The sequence below is a fragment of the Saimiri boliviensis genome, chromosome 16, assembly GCF_048565385.1.
Source record: "Saimiri boliviensis isolate mSaiBol1 chromosome 16, mSaiBol1.pri, whole genome shotgun sequence".
Lineage (NCBI taxonomy): Eukaryota > Metazoa > Chordata > Mammalia > Primates > Cebidae > Saimiri > Saimiri boliviensis.
Genome location: NC_133464.1, coordinates 34,178,123 through 34,193,414, shown reverse-complemented (window position 1 = coordinate 34,193,414; position 15,292 = coordinate 34,178,123).

The window sequence follows — 15,292 nt, the reverse complement described above, 5'->3', positions numbered from 1 at the left end:
AACAAAATGAAAGGCAGATGACTGCTGAATCCCACTATTCTGTAGAGAGAAAAAAAATCTGTTTTTAAAGACTTATGCTTTATAATATCTCTGGAGACTATAAATTGGTGCTTTCTACAGAACAACAGATTAAGCTTATTCTTTGATAAAAATAATATTTAAAAAATAGTATAGCGATATAATTTCATTGTGTCTATTCTGTCATTTAATCAACTTAGGTTTTATTTTTATGATTCTCATCAAAACAATAGCAATGTTCAAGAATTTTTAACCAACTTTGGCTTAAGCAATAGTCAGTGTTTAAACCTGCCTATTATGCAAATTATTTGTCAACATTCTTAGAAGAAATATCTGTGTTGTTATTGTTTTATCATTTCTATCACTTTAGATAGCAGAGGTGTTAATGCAACTCAACACATCTTTTAAATTGTTCTAAGATCTAATGGCTGTTCATAAGAGAAATTTCTCTTTAGGAAAAAAAAAATTCACTGATGCCTGAAGCCTAAATTCATTCCATAGACATTAATCAGGAGTGTAGTATATGTTGGGCAGTCTACCAGGTAATGAGAATGTGAATATCAGAAACAGAGTCTTCCAGAGAGAAAGGGAGAGATTCTAATAATTCAGGGAACTCTCTTCAGTGAGATAGTATGTTTAAATTTGTTATGTTAATTTGTAATGTTAGTTTTGCCATGTAGGAGAGACAGAGAGGAGAGAGGGAATTCCAAATAAAATGAATGGCATGTACAAAGGTATTATGTATGGAGTGATGGGGTGCAAGTATAGTAATTCAGTATTGCTGACATATGATTAATAGGGAGAACAGTGAGGGATAGGGCTCAAAGGGAAGATGCCTATCAATCACCAGGGACCCTACATGCTATGGGATTTGTTATTTGTCTTTGGTGATAGAAAGCCATCGAAGGATTTTTTTAAACAAAAGAGGGCTGGACAGAATTTTTATTTTAAAAATTGTTTTGGCAATCATGATTCATCCCCATCAGTTGAATGCTTGCTTACATGTATTATCATAGTTAATCTTCAAAAGCACACTGTGAATGAAACACTGCTATTATTCACATTTTGCAAACAAAGGAGTTAAGGAATGTGTCCAACATCATGCATCTATTAAGTGACGGGGTGTTGAGATTTTTAAACCAGTGCCATTTAACCTAAGCCCCTTCTCTTAACTTCTGTATGTCACTGCCGGAGTACCTTCTATTGCAGTGCAGATGATAGGGGATGGGCAAAGGGACTACTGAAAGAGAATAGGTAAAAGAGTGGTCTATGAGAAACAAACTTTAGAAATACTTTAGAGTTTCCAAATACCTGGTTTTGAACTGAATCCATCAGCATTTGAATGGTCTGAGAAATATATTGAGAAATATTTAATATTTTTAATAAAAAGTATGATTATCACATGATGATACCATTTGTGTACAAGTCTTCTCATTATTTCTCTGAGGCTATGTTGTGAGTAATTCAGCTTATTTGCTGTCTGGTTAGCATAAGCCTTATTGTATAATAAATGTAGATCACTATGGCCAGCTGTGTGGATAAAAATTATATTAGCTTGCCTGACAGGAGTTAATATACAGACACACTATATTGTTCAAATTTTCTTTTCATAAATATAATATTCATGTTTTTCATTCATCTTTCATCTTTGTCATATTTCACTGTGTTCCTTTCAGGAAAGAAATATTTGGTGGATTTAATAGGCCAATTACTCTAAATCAAAGCCTTTGTTCAACACTGTCTTGTGATAATTGGAAGAAAAGTACTGGTTTGTTGCTAAGAAAGCTACATTTGTATTGCAGAAGGACCTTTTTTTCCTAGTTTTTACAGTCTATAAACATACTTATAAATTTACATCTAAAATACCAAATATATACCCAAGAGTGTTCAGATATCTCATGATCTGGTTTCTTTCTGATAATTCGCTATAGTATGCCCTAAATAATTGTATCTGGATTATTAATAGATTCCCATCTAACTCAGTAAAAAAGGCGATGCTCCAACCATGGTCTGTCTGTGGGTCTTTCATGACTGATCCAGCTGTGTCAGTCCCCCTGCCACCTGTTATCTACCCAACATCATTTTCCATCGCCGTCCCCCTCACATTGACTGCTTTCCTTTTCCTCAAACATGCCAAGCATTCAATGCCTGTGCAGTTGCTACCCTCATGACCGGGTTGCTTTCCCTTCAGTTATTCAGATGGCTGGCTGCCTCATTTTCTTCAAGCCTTTGCTTAAAATGTCCCTTGATCAGAAAGGTCTCCTAAACCACCCTACATATACTACTTCTTCCAAAACTCTTTTTTTCTTATCCTGCTTCATTTTCCTTCATTGCACTGTCTCCATCAAATGTAGTATAGATGTATTTGTATATTTGTTTGTCTCATAGCACTAAGATGTAATCCCCATTAAGTCGATATCTAGGATATAATATTCACTGACTTTAAATGGAAAAATATATTAAATTTATTTAAATTTAAATAATAATAATAAATTTAAATTTATTTATTTATTTAAATTTAAATAATAATAAATTTAAATAATAAATTTAAATAAATTTATTAAAAATATATTTAAAAATATAATAAATTAACAGGATTTTTTTCCCACCTAAATGCACTGCTCCTTTAAATTTGTTTGAAGTGGCTTAATATATTTTTCAATTGCTTTATCTTGGGAATATGGAAGGAATATTTAGCATTATGAATAATCTATAAAAGGATAATTGCAAATATTTAACAGTAAGTCAGTAAGGCATAGATTTAGTTTTGTTTAGCCTTTAATATACCGTTCATCTCTTTGAAAGCAAAATGATGTTTTTTTAGAGAACAAAAACTATATTAAATCCACACTAAATAAAACATAAAGACATTATAGGTTGTCATCAAAAATATTTTCATATTATCAGTACATATTTTGTGCACTATAATTTATTAAGTATTGAGAATTTATTTTGGTAAAAGCTAATTAGAGAATCCAAAGAACCAAATTACCAAATTGGTGAAGTAGAAGTGAGAGGAGTTAATTAAAGTTTTATCTATTGGTATATGGACAGCTGGTCATTTCATTAATCCAGACTGAAACCCAGATTGAAAATTCAAGAAATGATGAGGGGAAATGACAGTAGAGATGAAAAAATATGTTGGTTTTGAGATCTCATTTTACATCCAATTTGAGTTGTCCAATAAGGAGAAATCACAATTGTATATCTGAGTCTTAGAAGTATATTCTGGAAGTAAATGTTTTAGAACTTTTAGAATATATAAAGTCGTTGAAATTACGTGCATAAGGAAGATTACTTAGGATGTATATGTCAAGATGATAAGGGAAGAAAATGTTAGTTCATAAATGCTGAGCTCACCAATTATTTTAACTCCCTTATTAAAATTATTTATTTTTCTTTACTATATCTGCATTTATAGTCCTCCATTGATTGCTGGGTTTTTAATTAACTTTTTTCTCAATCAGTGATGCTATGTGTATTTATTTTATCACTTTATTCAAACAATCAACTTTTAGTTTTCATTAACATTTTAATTCTTTTTTATTTTTTATTTTTTATTTTTTTTGGAGACAGAGTTTCTCTCTTGTTACCCAGGCTGGAGTGCAATGGTGCAATCTCGGCTCACCGCAACCTCCGCCTCCTGGGTTCGGGCAATTCTCCTGCCTCAGCCTCCTGAGTAGCTCGGATTACAGGCATGTGCCACCACGCCCAGCTACTTTTTTGTATTTTTAATAGAAACGGGGTTTCACCATATTGACCAGGATGGTCTCGATCTCTTGACCTTGTGATCCACCCGCCTCGGCCTCCCAAAATGCTGGGATTACAGGCTTGAGCCACCGCGCCCGGCCTATTTTCTATTTTTTAATTTGTATTCTTCCTTTATAATTTCCTTTCTTCTACTTTTTTGAGGTTTACTTGGTGTTCTTTTTTTAGCTTCTTGAGTTAAAATGCTATGGAAAGAGAAAATTTTAAGTGTCTTTTTTTAATGCAGTTATTATAAACTCTATGTTCTGCGATTCAGCTCTTAATTTTTAAAGATTCTGTTGGCTATTAAGTCATAGTTGAAGCCAAATACTAAGCCTCTAACTAGCACTTGTCAGTGAAAATCTTTGGCAGAATAAAAGATTGTTGAATATAGTGCAGTGTGTGTCAGTTAACTATTGCCACCACAATGCTGTATAACCAGCTACTCACAAATCTCAGGGACTTGTAACAGCCATAATTAATTTCACAGATTTGTGGGCTCACTGATGGGCTCAGCTATATGGATCTGTTGATCTCGAGTGGGCTTGGTCTTTTGTCTGGGGTTCAGCTGGAGGTTAGTTGATGTAGGTTTTATGTGGCTGGGATGGCTGAATTCTTCTCCCCAACCAAGCATGTTTTTCTTGTGGCAATGGCAAAGGTGATTGAGATCTAGCCTGAGAATGCAAGCACTTTTCATGTTGTTGATCATGTGACACCCAATAACGCTCCACCGCAAGTCAAGTCACAAGACAGAAACCGAAGTCTAGAGGTTGGGAATACATAATCCTCTTTAGTCAGACTGCAAGCATCTCTTGTCACAGGGAATGGGTACAGGGATAGATGAAGAACAACAGCTTTCATTGAAATCAATCAAAAACACAATGCAATTATAGATAGCTTGACTCCGTATTATTTGTAAAAGCTTGATGATACCAAAAGAAGAAATCTAACCAATGCTCAGATGAAGCACATTTTGTAACAAGTTTAAAAATGCTTTGAATGTTGTATCTTAAAATAGGCTTGCCCTGAGTCCTTTGTTCCTTTCTCTTTCAGAAGCCTCCTTGAAACACACATACAGAAAGTTTAACCTTACTTCTTGTAAAATTAACTGTTCATTTCAAAGCCGTACTTGTGAACTGATAGTGAAGAAAACACCGTTAAATCAGCCTCTATACTTGGATGTAAACAAATGGTATTCCATTGCTAGAAATATCTTAGATTCTGTCTCCAACGTTAATACTGATAATTCAACTTTTGTTTCTTGGTATTTACGTGGCATGTTGTTTTCCTTTTTTTTTTTTTTTTTTAAAAAAAACTTTTTGAGTCATTTCATTTTAGAAGTGTATTTATTTCTTCATAGTCTCATCCAATAATTGCCTTTTAATCAGAAAATGTAATCCACCAACTTTTACTGTGCTTACTCATTTATTTGGAATTCTACCTACTAATTTTTCTGTTTTCTCTTTGTTTCTGATTTGCTTTATTTGGTTGGTTTATTTGATATTTTCTTTCTTCTTTCTTGCTTTTTATTGAATTGATAATGTTTTTCTCCTTTAATTCCCTCCACTAGTTTGGAAGCCATAAATTGTATTTATATTTTATCATCAAATAAATATTTGACTCTAACTTTCTATAACTTGGAAGTTATTCTATACCTTCTGCTGATTTTTTTTTTTTGAGACAGAGTCTTACTCTATTGCCCAGGCTGGAGTCCAGTGGGGCGATCTCAGCTCACTCCACTTCCCAGGTTCAAGTGATTCTCTAACCTCAACCTCCACGGTACCTGAGACTATAGGCTCATGCCACCACGACAGGCTTATTTTTGTATTTTTAGTAGAGATGGGGTTTCACCCTGTTGGCTAAGCTGGTTTCAAACCCCTGACCTCAGGTGATTTGCTTGCCTTGGCCTCCCAAAGTGCTGGGATTACAGGTGTGGGCCACTGTGCCCAGCCTCCTGCTGAATCTTTAACAAGACAAGGTTCTACATTAAACCTTCTTCCTGTTCTGCATCCACGTGTGTCTTTGAATATGATGTCTGTATTACTTTATGAGATTTTTCCCTTTACCCTTGATAACCTCTATTTTTTTGCCATGGTATATTTAAACACAGGCTTATTTTTATTTAACACTCTTGGTACTTGATGTTCATGGTCTGAGTTCATATCTTTCTTCAAATCTAAAAATTCTTAGCTGTTTGCTTTTTAAATATCATATTTCTATCATTCTATTTTATTTCTTTTTTTTTTTGAAGAGCAAGTTAGCATGTGTTGAGTCTTCTTAAAGTCTTTTCCATCTCCATTAACCACTTTAAAAATATATATTTAGTCTCTTTATGCCTCTGCAATATTCTGGCAGAATCCCTCAGGATTTTCTCATGTTCACTAGCTGTCTCTATGACTAGAACCAGTTCAGAGGTTTTCTGTTTAATTTTTCATTTCACTTACTGTAGCATTTGTTATATTTTTACTTCACTATTTTTTTCTGTTCTCTTTTGCTATATTTTTCCCCAGTTGTCTTGTACTTTTTATATCTCTTTGAAAATCCTTAGCATATGTACTTCAAATTGATTTTCATTTTTATCTATTATATTTTCATCTTTTATCTAGACTGAATTTATCTCATGGCTGCTGTTCCTAAATTGGTATTCTTCATAAATTTTGGAATACCAGTCCCAGATCCACCTTGACTAGAAGCCTGTCGTATTCCGTAGTGTGGCTAGGGGGCGTCTATCTCATATTGATGTTGTGAATAGTGCAATCCAGATGCCAGGCTATTGGGTGATATAGTCTTTGCCTCATTTCTTGGCATTATCTACTTCTTGTCCCCCTAGTGATGCAGTTTTATAATAGCTCTGACCATTGGTTCGCATAAACGGTGAGCACCACTGTTCTGAGCTTCCGTCACAGCAGGGAGAGCCCCACTGAAGCACCTCATTCACTCAGTTTCATCTCCAGCAGGGCAATTTCAGTTTTTATCACTAGCTGGACCCCAAACTGCCAGCAGGTTTTACTTGCTTCCATTTCTGGAACCAGCAAGCCCCATCTACTTTGTGTTCCTTTTCTATTTCTGATCAAGAACATGAATATTTTGTCTTTGAGAGTGGTTTATCTTTCCAGTTTCCTGTATTTTGCTTCAGTTAAAATTCTGATGAGAAATGGGTGTGAATTTATAAAGCATAAACTAGATGCTGTTCATTTTTTGATAAAATGGAAATGGCAGATATATTTTTATTACACTAATTAGTATTCTGGATTCACAGTTGCTAGTAGTGATGCTCATGCTATTCTTACTTAGGCAAGTAGTTCAGTGGCACTTGGATGGGGAATGAAGTGAAGTTTGGTGCAGTTTCCTCTGTATAATGAAAGCAAGACAGCTAAGTTACTTTTTGAACTACGTAGTTTGTTATATATACCTCGTTGATTCCAAATAATTGTTTGCTAAATTTAATGATATTTTATTTAATTTTAGTTGCTGGAAACCTGGGCTTGATACGTCATTCTGCCAAGGATCAGTTATTCTTAATGTAACATTCAGCGAGCAGAACCAAAATATACTTTAAATATGCTTTGAAGTCTTGTTATAAAAGAATGAAAAAAATTTTTCATTCAATGGGTACAGTTTTTTCTTCCTTCAAATTTCCATGTGACTGATAGCTTATCAATGTGTATTGTATGTTACGAATGAACTTGTCAGGAAAGGAATTATAGATGTCCGGGAACCAGAGATAACTTAACCTCAAGACTCATTTCCCATGCCCCACCCTGGATAATGTACAGAATGTTCTTAGGGAGAAAAAGTTTATTATTTTCAAAAAATGATTATTATAATACATTAGTCTCAGAGTTATTGGGGTTTTATATATTGAAGCTTTATTATGCTTTTATAGTATACAAAGATACAGAGGAATGTATGGGATACAACTGCAGTAAGTACAGCATGAGAAGTTGCCATTATGCTCTTAATGTTATAAAAATAACATGTTTGAGGATGTGCTTGTAATGGAAATGGAAGGGTCATGACTCAGGGTAATCTTCAAAGGGGCCTGAAAGGTAAAATGTTTGATAAATTCTTACTGCACTGGGCAAAAACAAACATCTTTCACCCAGAACAACTTCATATATCTATTTAAAAACATCTCCTGTTTTTCTGAAGTTGACAGTTAACATTTTACGTAGTTTGAATTCTTGAATTCAAACAAGAATTCAAGTTGTGAAACAGCTGTCATTGCTGTGCAGAATTTTTACCAACAAAATCATTGGAAGAAGTAATTCATGGAGGAAAAAGTAGGGGAGAAAAAATTTACCCAAACTGAGACTAAGTTAAATTAGGAGACTTTCATCTCATTCAATGAGTCCAATCTTGAGATGCTCATAAAAAGAAAAAAAATGAGGACAGTCTCAAAATGTCCACAGCACTGGACGTGTAATGTTGAGGGGAAAATTGTGGGACCAAGGCATAAAAGAACCAGAACAAGGAAGCCTGGGAATTCAGAGCTCCCAAACACCATGGCTGCTCTACAGTTTCTGAAGAAAAAGGGCTCAAAACCATCTTTTACATTAGTATTAAACGACTTTTTTTTTTTTTTTTTTTTTGAGATGGAGTTTCACTCTTGTTGCCCAGGCAGGAATGCAGTGGCACAATCTCAGCTCACTGCATCCTCCGCCTCCTGGGTTCAAGTGATTCTCCTTCCTCAACCTCCTGAGTAGCTGGGATTACAGGCACCCACCAGCATGCCCAGCTAATTTTTGTATTTTTAGTGGAGACAGGGTTACACTGTGTTGGCCAGGCTGGTCTCGAACTCCTGACCTGAGGTTATCTGCCTTCCTCAGCCTCCCTAAGTGCTGGGATTACAGGCAGGAGTCACTGTGCCTGACCAAAATACTTTATTTCTAATATGTTAAAAATAATTTCAACTTTTACTATAGATTCAGGGGTGCATGTGCAGGATTGTTACATGGGTATGTTGCATGTTGCTGAGGTTTAGGGTATCACCAATTACTTCACCCAGGTAGTGAGTGTAGTATCCAATGGTTTCTCAACCCTTGACCCCGTCCCTCCCTCTGTGCTCTAGTAGTTCCCAGTGTCTATTCATTGACATCTTTATATCCATGTATACTGAATGTTTAGCTCCCACTTATAGTTAAGAACATGCAGGATTTGGTTTTCTGTCCTACATTAATTTGTTTGGAATAATGGCCTCCAGCTGTATTCATTTTGCTGCAAAGGACATGACTTTGCTCTTTTTTATTGCTGCATAGTATTCCATGGTGCATATGTACCATGTTTTCTTTATCCAATCCACCACTGTTGGGCACCTAGGCTGATTTCATATCTTTGCTGTTATGAATAGTGCTAGCAGTGAACATATGAGTACAGCTGTCTTTGGGAGAATGATTTATTCTCTTTTAGGTATATACCCAGTAATGAAATTATTGGATCAAATGGTAGTTCTGTTTCAAATTCTTTGAGAAGTCTCCAAACTGCTTTCCACAGCAGCCAAACTAATTTGCGTTCCAACCAACAGTGTATAAGTGTTTCCTTTGCTCCATAGCCTTGCTGGAATTTGTTGTTTTAATAACAGCCATTCTGACTTATGTGAGATGGTATCTCGTTGTGCTTTCAATTTTCATTTCTCTGATGAAGAGTGATATTGAACATTTTTTCATACGTTTGTTGCTAACTTTTGTGTGGTTTTGAGAAGTGTCTGTTCATGTCCTTTGCCCACTTTTTAATGAGATTGTTTTTTGCTTGAGTTGTATAAATTCCTTATAGATTCTGAGTATTAGACTTTTATCAGATGCAGAGTTTGCAAGTATTTTCTCCTATTCTTTAGGCTACTTGTTTACTATGTTGATATGTTTATTTTGTTATGCAAAACCTCTTTAATTAGGTCCTGCTTGTCAATTTTTGTTTTTGTTGCAGTTGCTTTTGAGGACTTAGTCATACATTCTTTCCCAAGGTTGATGTCCAGAATGGTGCTTCCTACATTTTTTTCTAGGATTCTTAGAGCTTGACGTTTTACATTTAAGCCTTTATTCCATCTTGAATTAATTTTTTTATATGGTGAAAGGTAGGGGTCCTATTTCATTCTTCTGCAATAGCTAGCCAGCTATCCCAGCATCATTAACTCAATAGGGAGTCCTTTCCACATAGCTTATTTTTGTCAACTCTCAAAGCTACTTTTGTATAACACTTTTCATATGATGTAGGAAAACATCATTTATACATCTCAACATATATAATTGTGGGGAGAGAGAAAGTTGGAGATTATAGCCAGCCAATTCCTTACTCATTCCCCTGTCTAATGTCACCAGGGGCTCCTAAATCCAAATGTCCTAAAATGAACCTATGTACTTTGTGTCCTATAAGCTGCCCTTCAATTTTACAAACTGATTGATATGAAAATGCAAAATTCTGCATTGACAAGTTCCAATACTTCAGGACCAGTCTATGAAATAAAACAAGAGAAAAATTTCCAACTTAGGGCATTGGAAATAGGTTCTTGAGAAGGTTAAAATAGACAAGGTCAAATCACAGGTTGCACGGGTCACCAACAGTGAAAACTGAGCAGAGGTGAGGACACCCTAGTCTTAAGTGGCTATAATTAATGATATTTGCCTAGAAATCAGTAGGTCCATTTTATATATATCCACATGTACCAAACACAACCAAAAATACGAAAGAAAAAATAACTAATAAACTTTCTTGGGAGGGGGTGGTGGGAAGAAATTCCAGTGTTTAAATTGAAATGTGATGAAAGCTCTTGTCTGAATGGGAAAAGTTTTCAAATAAATTTGGTAACTTAAAAAAAGATTTTATTAGACATTGGTTAACTCTTAGATACCAAATAAAGTAACTTTCTAATAGTATAGATTGGGGATGCAAGACTGGTTCAACATATGCAAGTCTATAAACATAATCCTCCACATAAATAGATTTAAAAAATTATCAGTATTCATAGATATTGCATAAATTTTTGTTTGTCCTACAAGAATGACTATTTGGAAGGCACCTACAAAAGCATCCACCAAAAGCTCATAGATGTTGCCATTGAACAGTCACTTTGAGAATAAACATGAAATAAGAATTATAGTCTAGGCTCTGTTAATTAGAAAGTTGGTGGGCTTATTTTAATAGGCTAAGGATGCTGGATATGACAAAGCACCATATTAAAAACTTTTAAATGATTATCTTTTACTATATATAATTTAGTATGCTTAATTAACTACCTCTCTCTCCTTTTGGGGGGCCTCTTATGCCCAAGATACTCTGCACAAAGGAGTACAATGTCATGATCAAAAGCCTAGGTTCCATAGTCAAACCACTCTGCATGTGTGACCTTCCGCAAGGTACTTAACCTCTCTGTGCTTCAATTTCTTCATCTGTAAAGTGAGGATAACAGTACCTATTTAAAGAGTTGTTGTTAACGTTCAAAGTTTTAATGTGCTGAAAAATAGACTCAAATAGCTGTAAGAGGACTGGCACATAGAAGCTTTAAATAAATAAGAGATAAAAGATACAGTAATTGCATTTTTCCTTCACATATGGTCTCTTAGTTTTTATGAAGATTTTCATGTGCACCGTTAGTTATAATATTCCTGTGAAATATGTAGTGTTTACCCTATTTTTCACATATGGGAACTGAGCAAAAGAGATTGTTCAAGGCCATTCCACCAATAAGAGCCAAATTTGGAAGGAGGATGCAGGCCTCACAGCTGTTGCTTCAGGATGCAACCCATTGTGTTGCACTGTCCCTTGATAATTGAATTTTAATCAGGTCTGTGGATAAGTCACATACACACACACACACACACACACTCACACACACACACACACACACAGCATGAAACAACTTTGGATAAGACACAAGAAAAATAATCTCACCAGGAATATGCTTCAGGAAGCAGTTACTTCAACATAGACAAAGTCAAACAGCGGACAAGGAGGAAGCAATTAAACAGGAGTCCTCCAGTTTGTTTCATTTTACTTCTCATTATATTGAGCATATTCAGAGACTAAGAAAAGGACCCCACCTTTGAGCCTAGGGAGATCCTGGAAGCCTTCGCCAGGGTAACTGAGTCATAGCTGTGAGGTGACACCGTGACACCCACAGGGAGAAAGCAAGGGAGTGACTGTCAATAATTAAACCAGCTATAACCCTTAATATTGTTTGGTTCTCAGAAACAAATCAAGGACACCACACACAGAATGTAAATTGGCCTTTGTAGACTTGCCCCCTGGTATAATTAGCAGATGATCTTTCATGATGCAGGTCAGTTCAGAAGAAATCTATTTGCATAATGAAATATGCTATTTCCATGTACGCTGAAACTCAGCTTCTGTAAGTCCCTATGTTCCGCTTGTTGGGACAATTTGGAAAAGAAGCGTTTTATTATTGTCCATCCCCAGAATAGAAGCTCTAGACCTGGAAGTCCCTGGAATATAGTAGGGATAACGAAACTTTTTTTTTTTAAATATCAACAAATGAAAGAGAAATGTAGTAGGTGCCATAAGCAATCCTAAAGGATAGATAAGAATCTTAAAGGATTCTTTGCTTTGATATGCAATCATGAAACACTGATAGGATGAGTGAAAAAAGGTAATGTTAATAAATATGGTATTTTTTGGAAGAAGAAATGTTTCAGAATGAGGCATATAGAGGAGAGGGGAAGAAAGAAAGGAAGATGGAGAGAGAGAGAGAGAGAGAGAGAGAATTATTTTCTTGGTAGATAGACAAAGAGAGGTCAGAGAGGTGATTTTCAGGTGGAAGAGATAAAAAGAGATGAGGGCTCAGGAACTATAAAGGAAGAAATGCTGCAAGATAAGCTCTGAGGGCATTGTCAGAAAGACTTAGAAAGGTCTAGAAAATGTTTTCAGTGTAACTTTAGAAGAGAGAGATGTTAAATTTTGCTTGACTACCCAAGTATTCTCTTGCTTCATCTGCCAAAGTACATGTCACTGGAAAAGATGGGAGACGTTTCTAGCAGGTCTTCTACAGGATTTCTCTGCAATAAAAATGTACAGGAGCAGAATGTATGTCCATCTGTAAGCTGGCAACTTGCCGCTTAATGGAAAGTTTATGTCAATTTTGCAAAATATAAAAGAGTACAACTTAAAGTACAATATATTAAAGCTAATAATATAAAACTAATAATTTTTTTTAAATAGTAGCTATAATGAGATTGTCACAGCCCAGGTGGTATTACTGAAATATTGAGAATAAGATGTGTGTCCATGTTTAATGTTGTTTACAGTAGGATTTTTATTTAAAAAAAAAAAACCTAAAAAACCTGTAGGCAACTTAATTTTAAAACCTAGATAAAAGAGATAATTTTATGGAAAAATACTCCTTACTCAAATTCACCCCAACAGAGAGAAGAATATCTAAAGAGAGCAATTGCCATCTTAGAAAAGGGAAAGCAGCTAACAAGCTCCTTCACAATAAAAGCTTTAGACCTCGATGGCTTCACAAACTGCTTGCCTCATTCTCCCTCTGCACATGTATCCCAGAACTTCAAGTATAATAATAAAAAAAATGAACAGATCCCATTTAAACAAAAGGTATCGGATGCTGTGTCCTGCATCTCCCATCTTTTGCTTTTGTTTTGTTGTTGTTGTTGAGACGGATTCTTGCTGTGTTGCCCAGGCTGGAGTGCAATGGCATGATCATAGCTCACAGGATTCTCCTGTTTTAACCTCCCAGGTAGCTGGGACTACAGGCACATGTCAACACTAGTGGGCATTTTTTTTTTTTTTTTTTGTAGAGATGGATATCTCATCTCATTATATTGCCCAGGCTGGTTCAAACTCCTGGCTCAAGCAATCCTCCTCCAATAATAATAATAATAATAATAATAAAAATAAAATCTCAATGCACCTTAAGCCTTTTCAGTAGAAGGAAAAAGAGGTTAAACTTTTATTTTATAAAATGAGCAAAATATTTTTTTCTACAACCTGACAGATTCAACCGAAAAATAAAACAGCAGACCAATCCCATTTATAAACATCTGCATAAAAATCTTAGATCAATTACTAGCAAATAGAGTTTATTTTTAAAAAAAAAACTATACATCATGACTGAGTAAGCTTTATTCTAGGAATTAAAGCATGGTTAAATATCAGGAAGTCCCATTAGTAAAATCTAACACATTAGAGTTAAGAAAAAATATCTTATGCTTATATCTGCTTATATAGACACAGAAAAGGCATGTGACAAAATTCACAATCTATTATGCTTAAAAAAAGCAAACGCACTCAATAAAGTTGGAATTGAGGAATTAGTCCTTAATTGAGCAATATATGTTATATAGTTTCCATTCTAATAACCATCACTTTACTTCACAGGGGAATATTTCTTACAAAATTTAGAACAAGACCAGATATGTGTTCACTTATAGATTAAAAAGTCAATGTCTTGAATATATTAAAAGCTTCTAAAATACAGAAATACAAGGCTAATAATCCTATAGAAAATGACTAAAATTTTCTGTAATTCTAAACTAGTTTGTCATTAAAATAATAATAGATTAAAATAAAATAATTTTCTGTAATTCTAAAATGAGCTGTAGAATATGAGTAGAGTGAATTGGTAAGTTTAAATATTTGTGAATAATGTGAAAAAAAATGCTTAGTCTCACTCACAATAAGCAAAATACAGATTAAGAAGAACAAGAACAATTATGCCAGTCTAGCCAACATGTTGAAAACCTGTCTCTACTAAAAATACCAAAAAATTAGCTGGGCATGGTGGCATGCGCCTGTAATCCCAACTACTCGGGAGGCTGAGGCAGGGGAATTGCTTGAACCAGGGAAGTGGAGGTTGCAGTGAGTAGAGATCGCACCACTGCACTCCAGCCTAGATGACAGAGCAAGACTCTGTCTTAAAATTAAAAAAAAGAACAAGATTATGATTTAATTTCTCATTAATCAATTTGAAAAATTTTCCTAAATTTGACAAGTATGCTGTTTGAGAAATTATGAGTGAACATGAAGTTATATTTATAACTGAAGATAATGCAAAAATATGAAATATAAAGGAAGAGAATTTAATATCTAGAATAATTGCATACAAATTTATTCTCTCAGCATGTAATACCAATTCTAGGAATCAATACAAATGAAGTAAAAAGGCTTATGCTCAGAGCTATTTGATATAGCATTATTTCAAAAGCAAAAAGCAGAAGAGAAAAAATCTGTATGTAGGAGATTGCTGGAGTAAAACATGGTAGACCTAAATAATGAAATGCCATGCAGCTATAAAAAGGAATGAGAGGTCAGGTACCATGGCTTATGTCACTAATCTGAACACTTCAGGAGGCTGATGTGGGAATTTCACTTGAGGACAGGAGTTCAAGACCAGCCTGGGCAACAAAGTGAGACTCTATGTCTACCAAAAACGAAAAAAAAAAAAGTTTTAAAATGAAAAAAAAGTGGCATGCACCTCTAGATCTAGCTACTTGGGAGGCTGAGGTGGAAGGATTGCTGGAACCCAGGAGTTCAAGATTGCAGCGAGCTATGATTGTGCCAC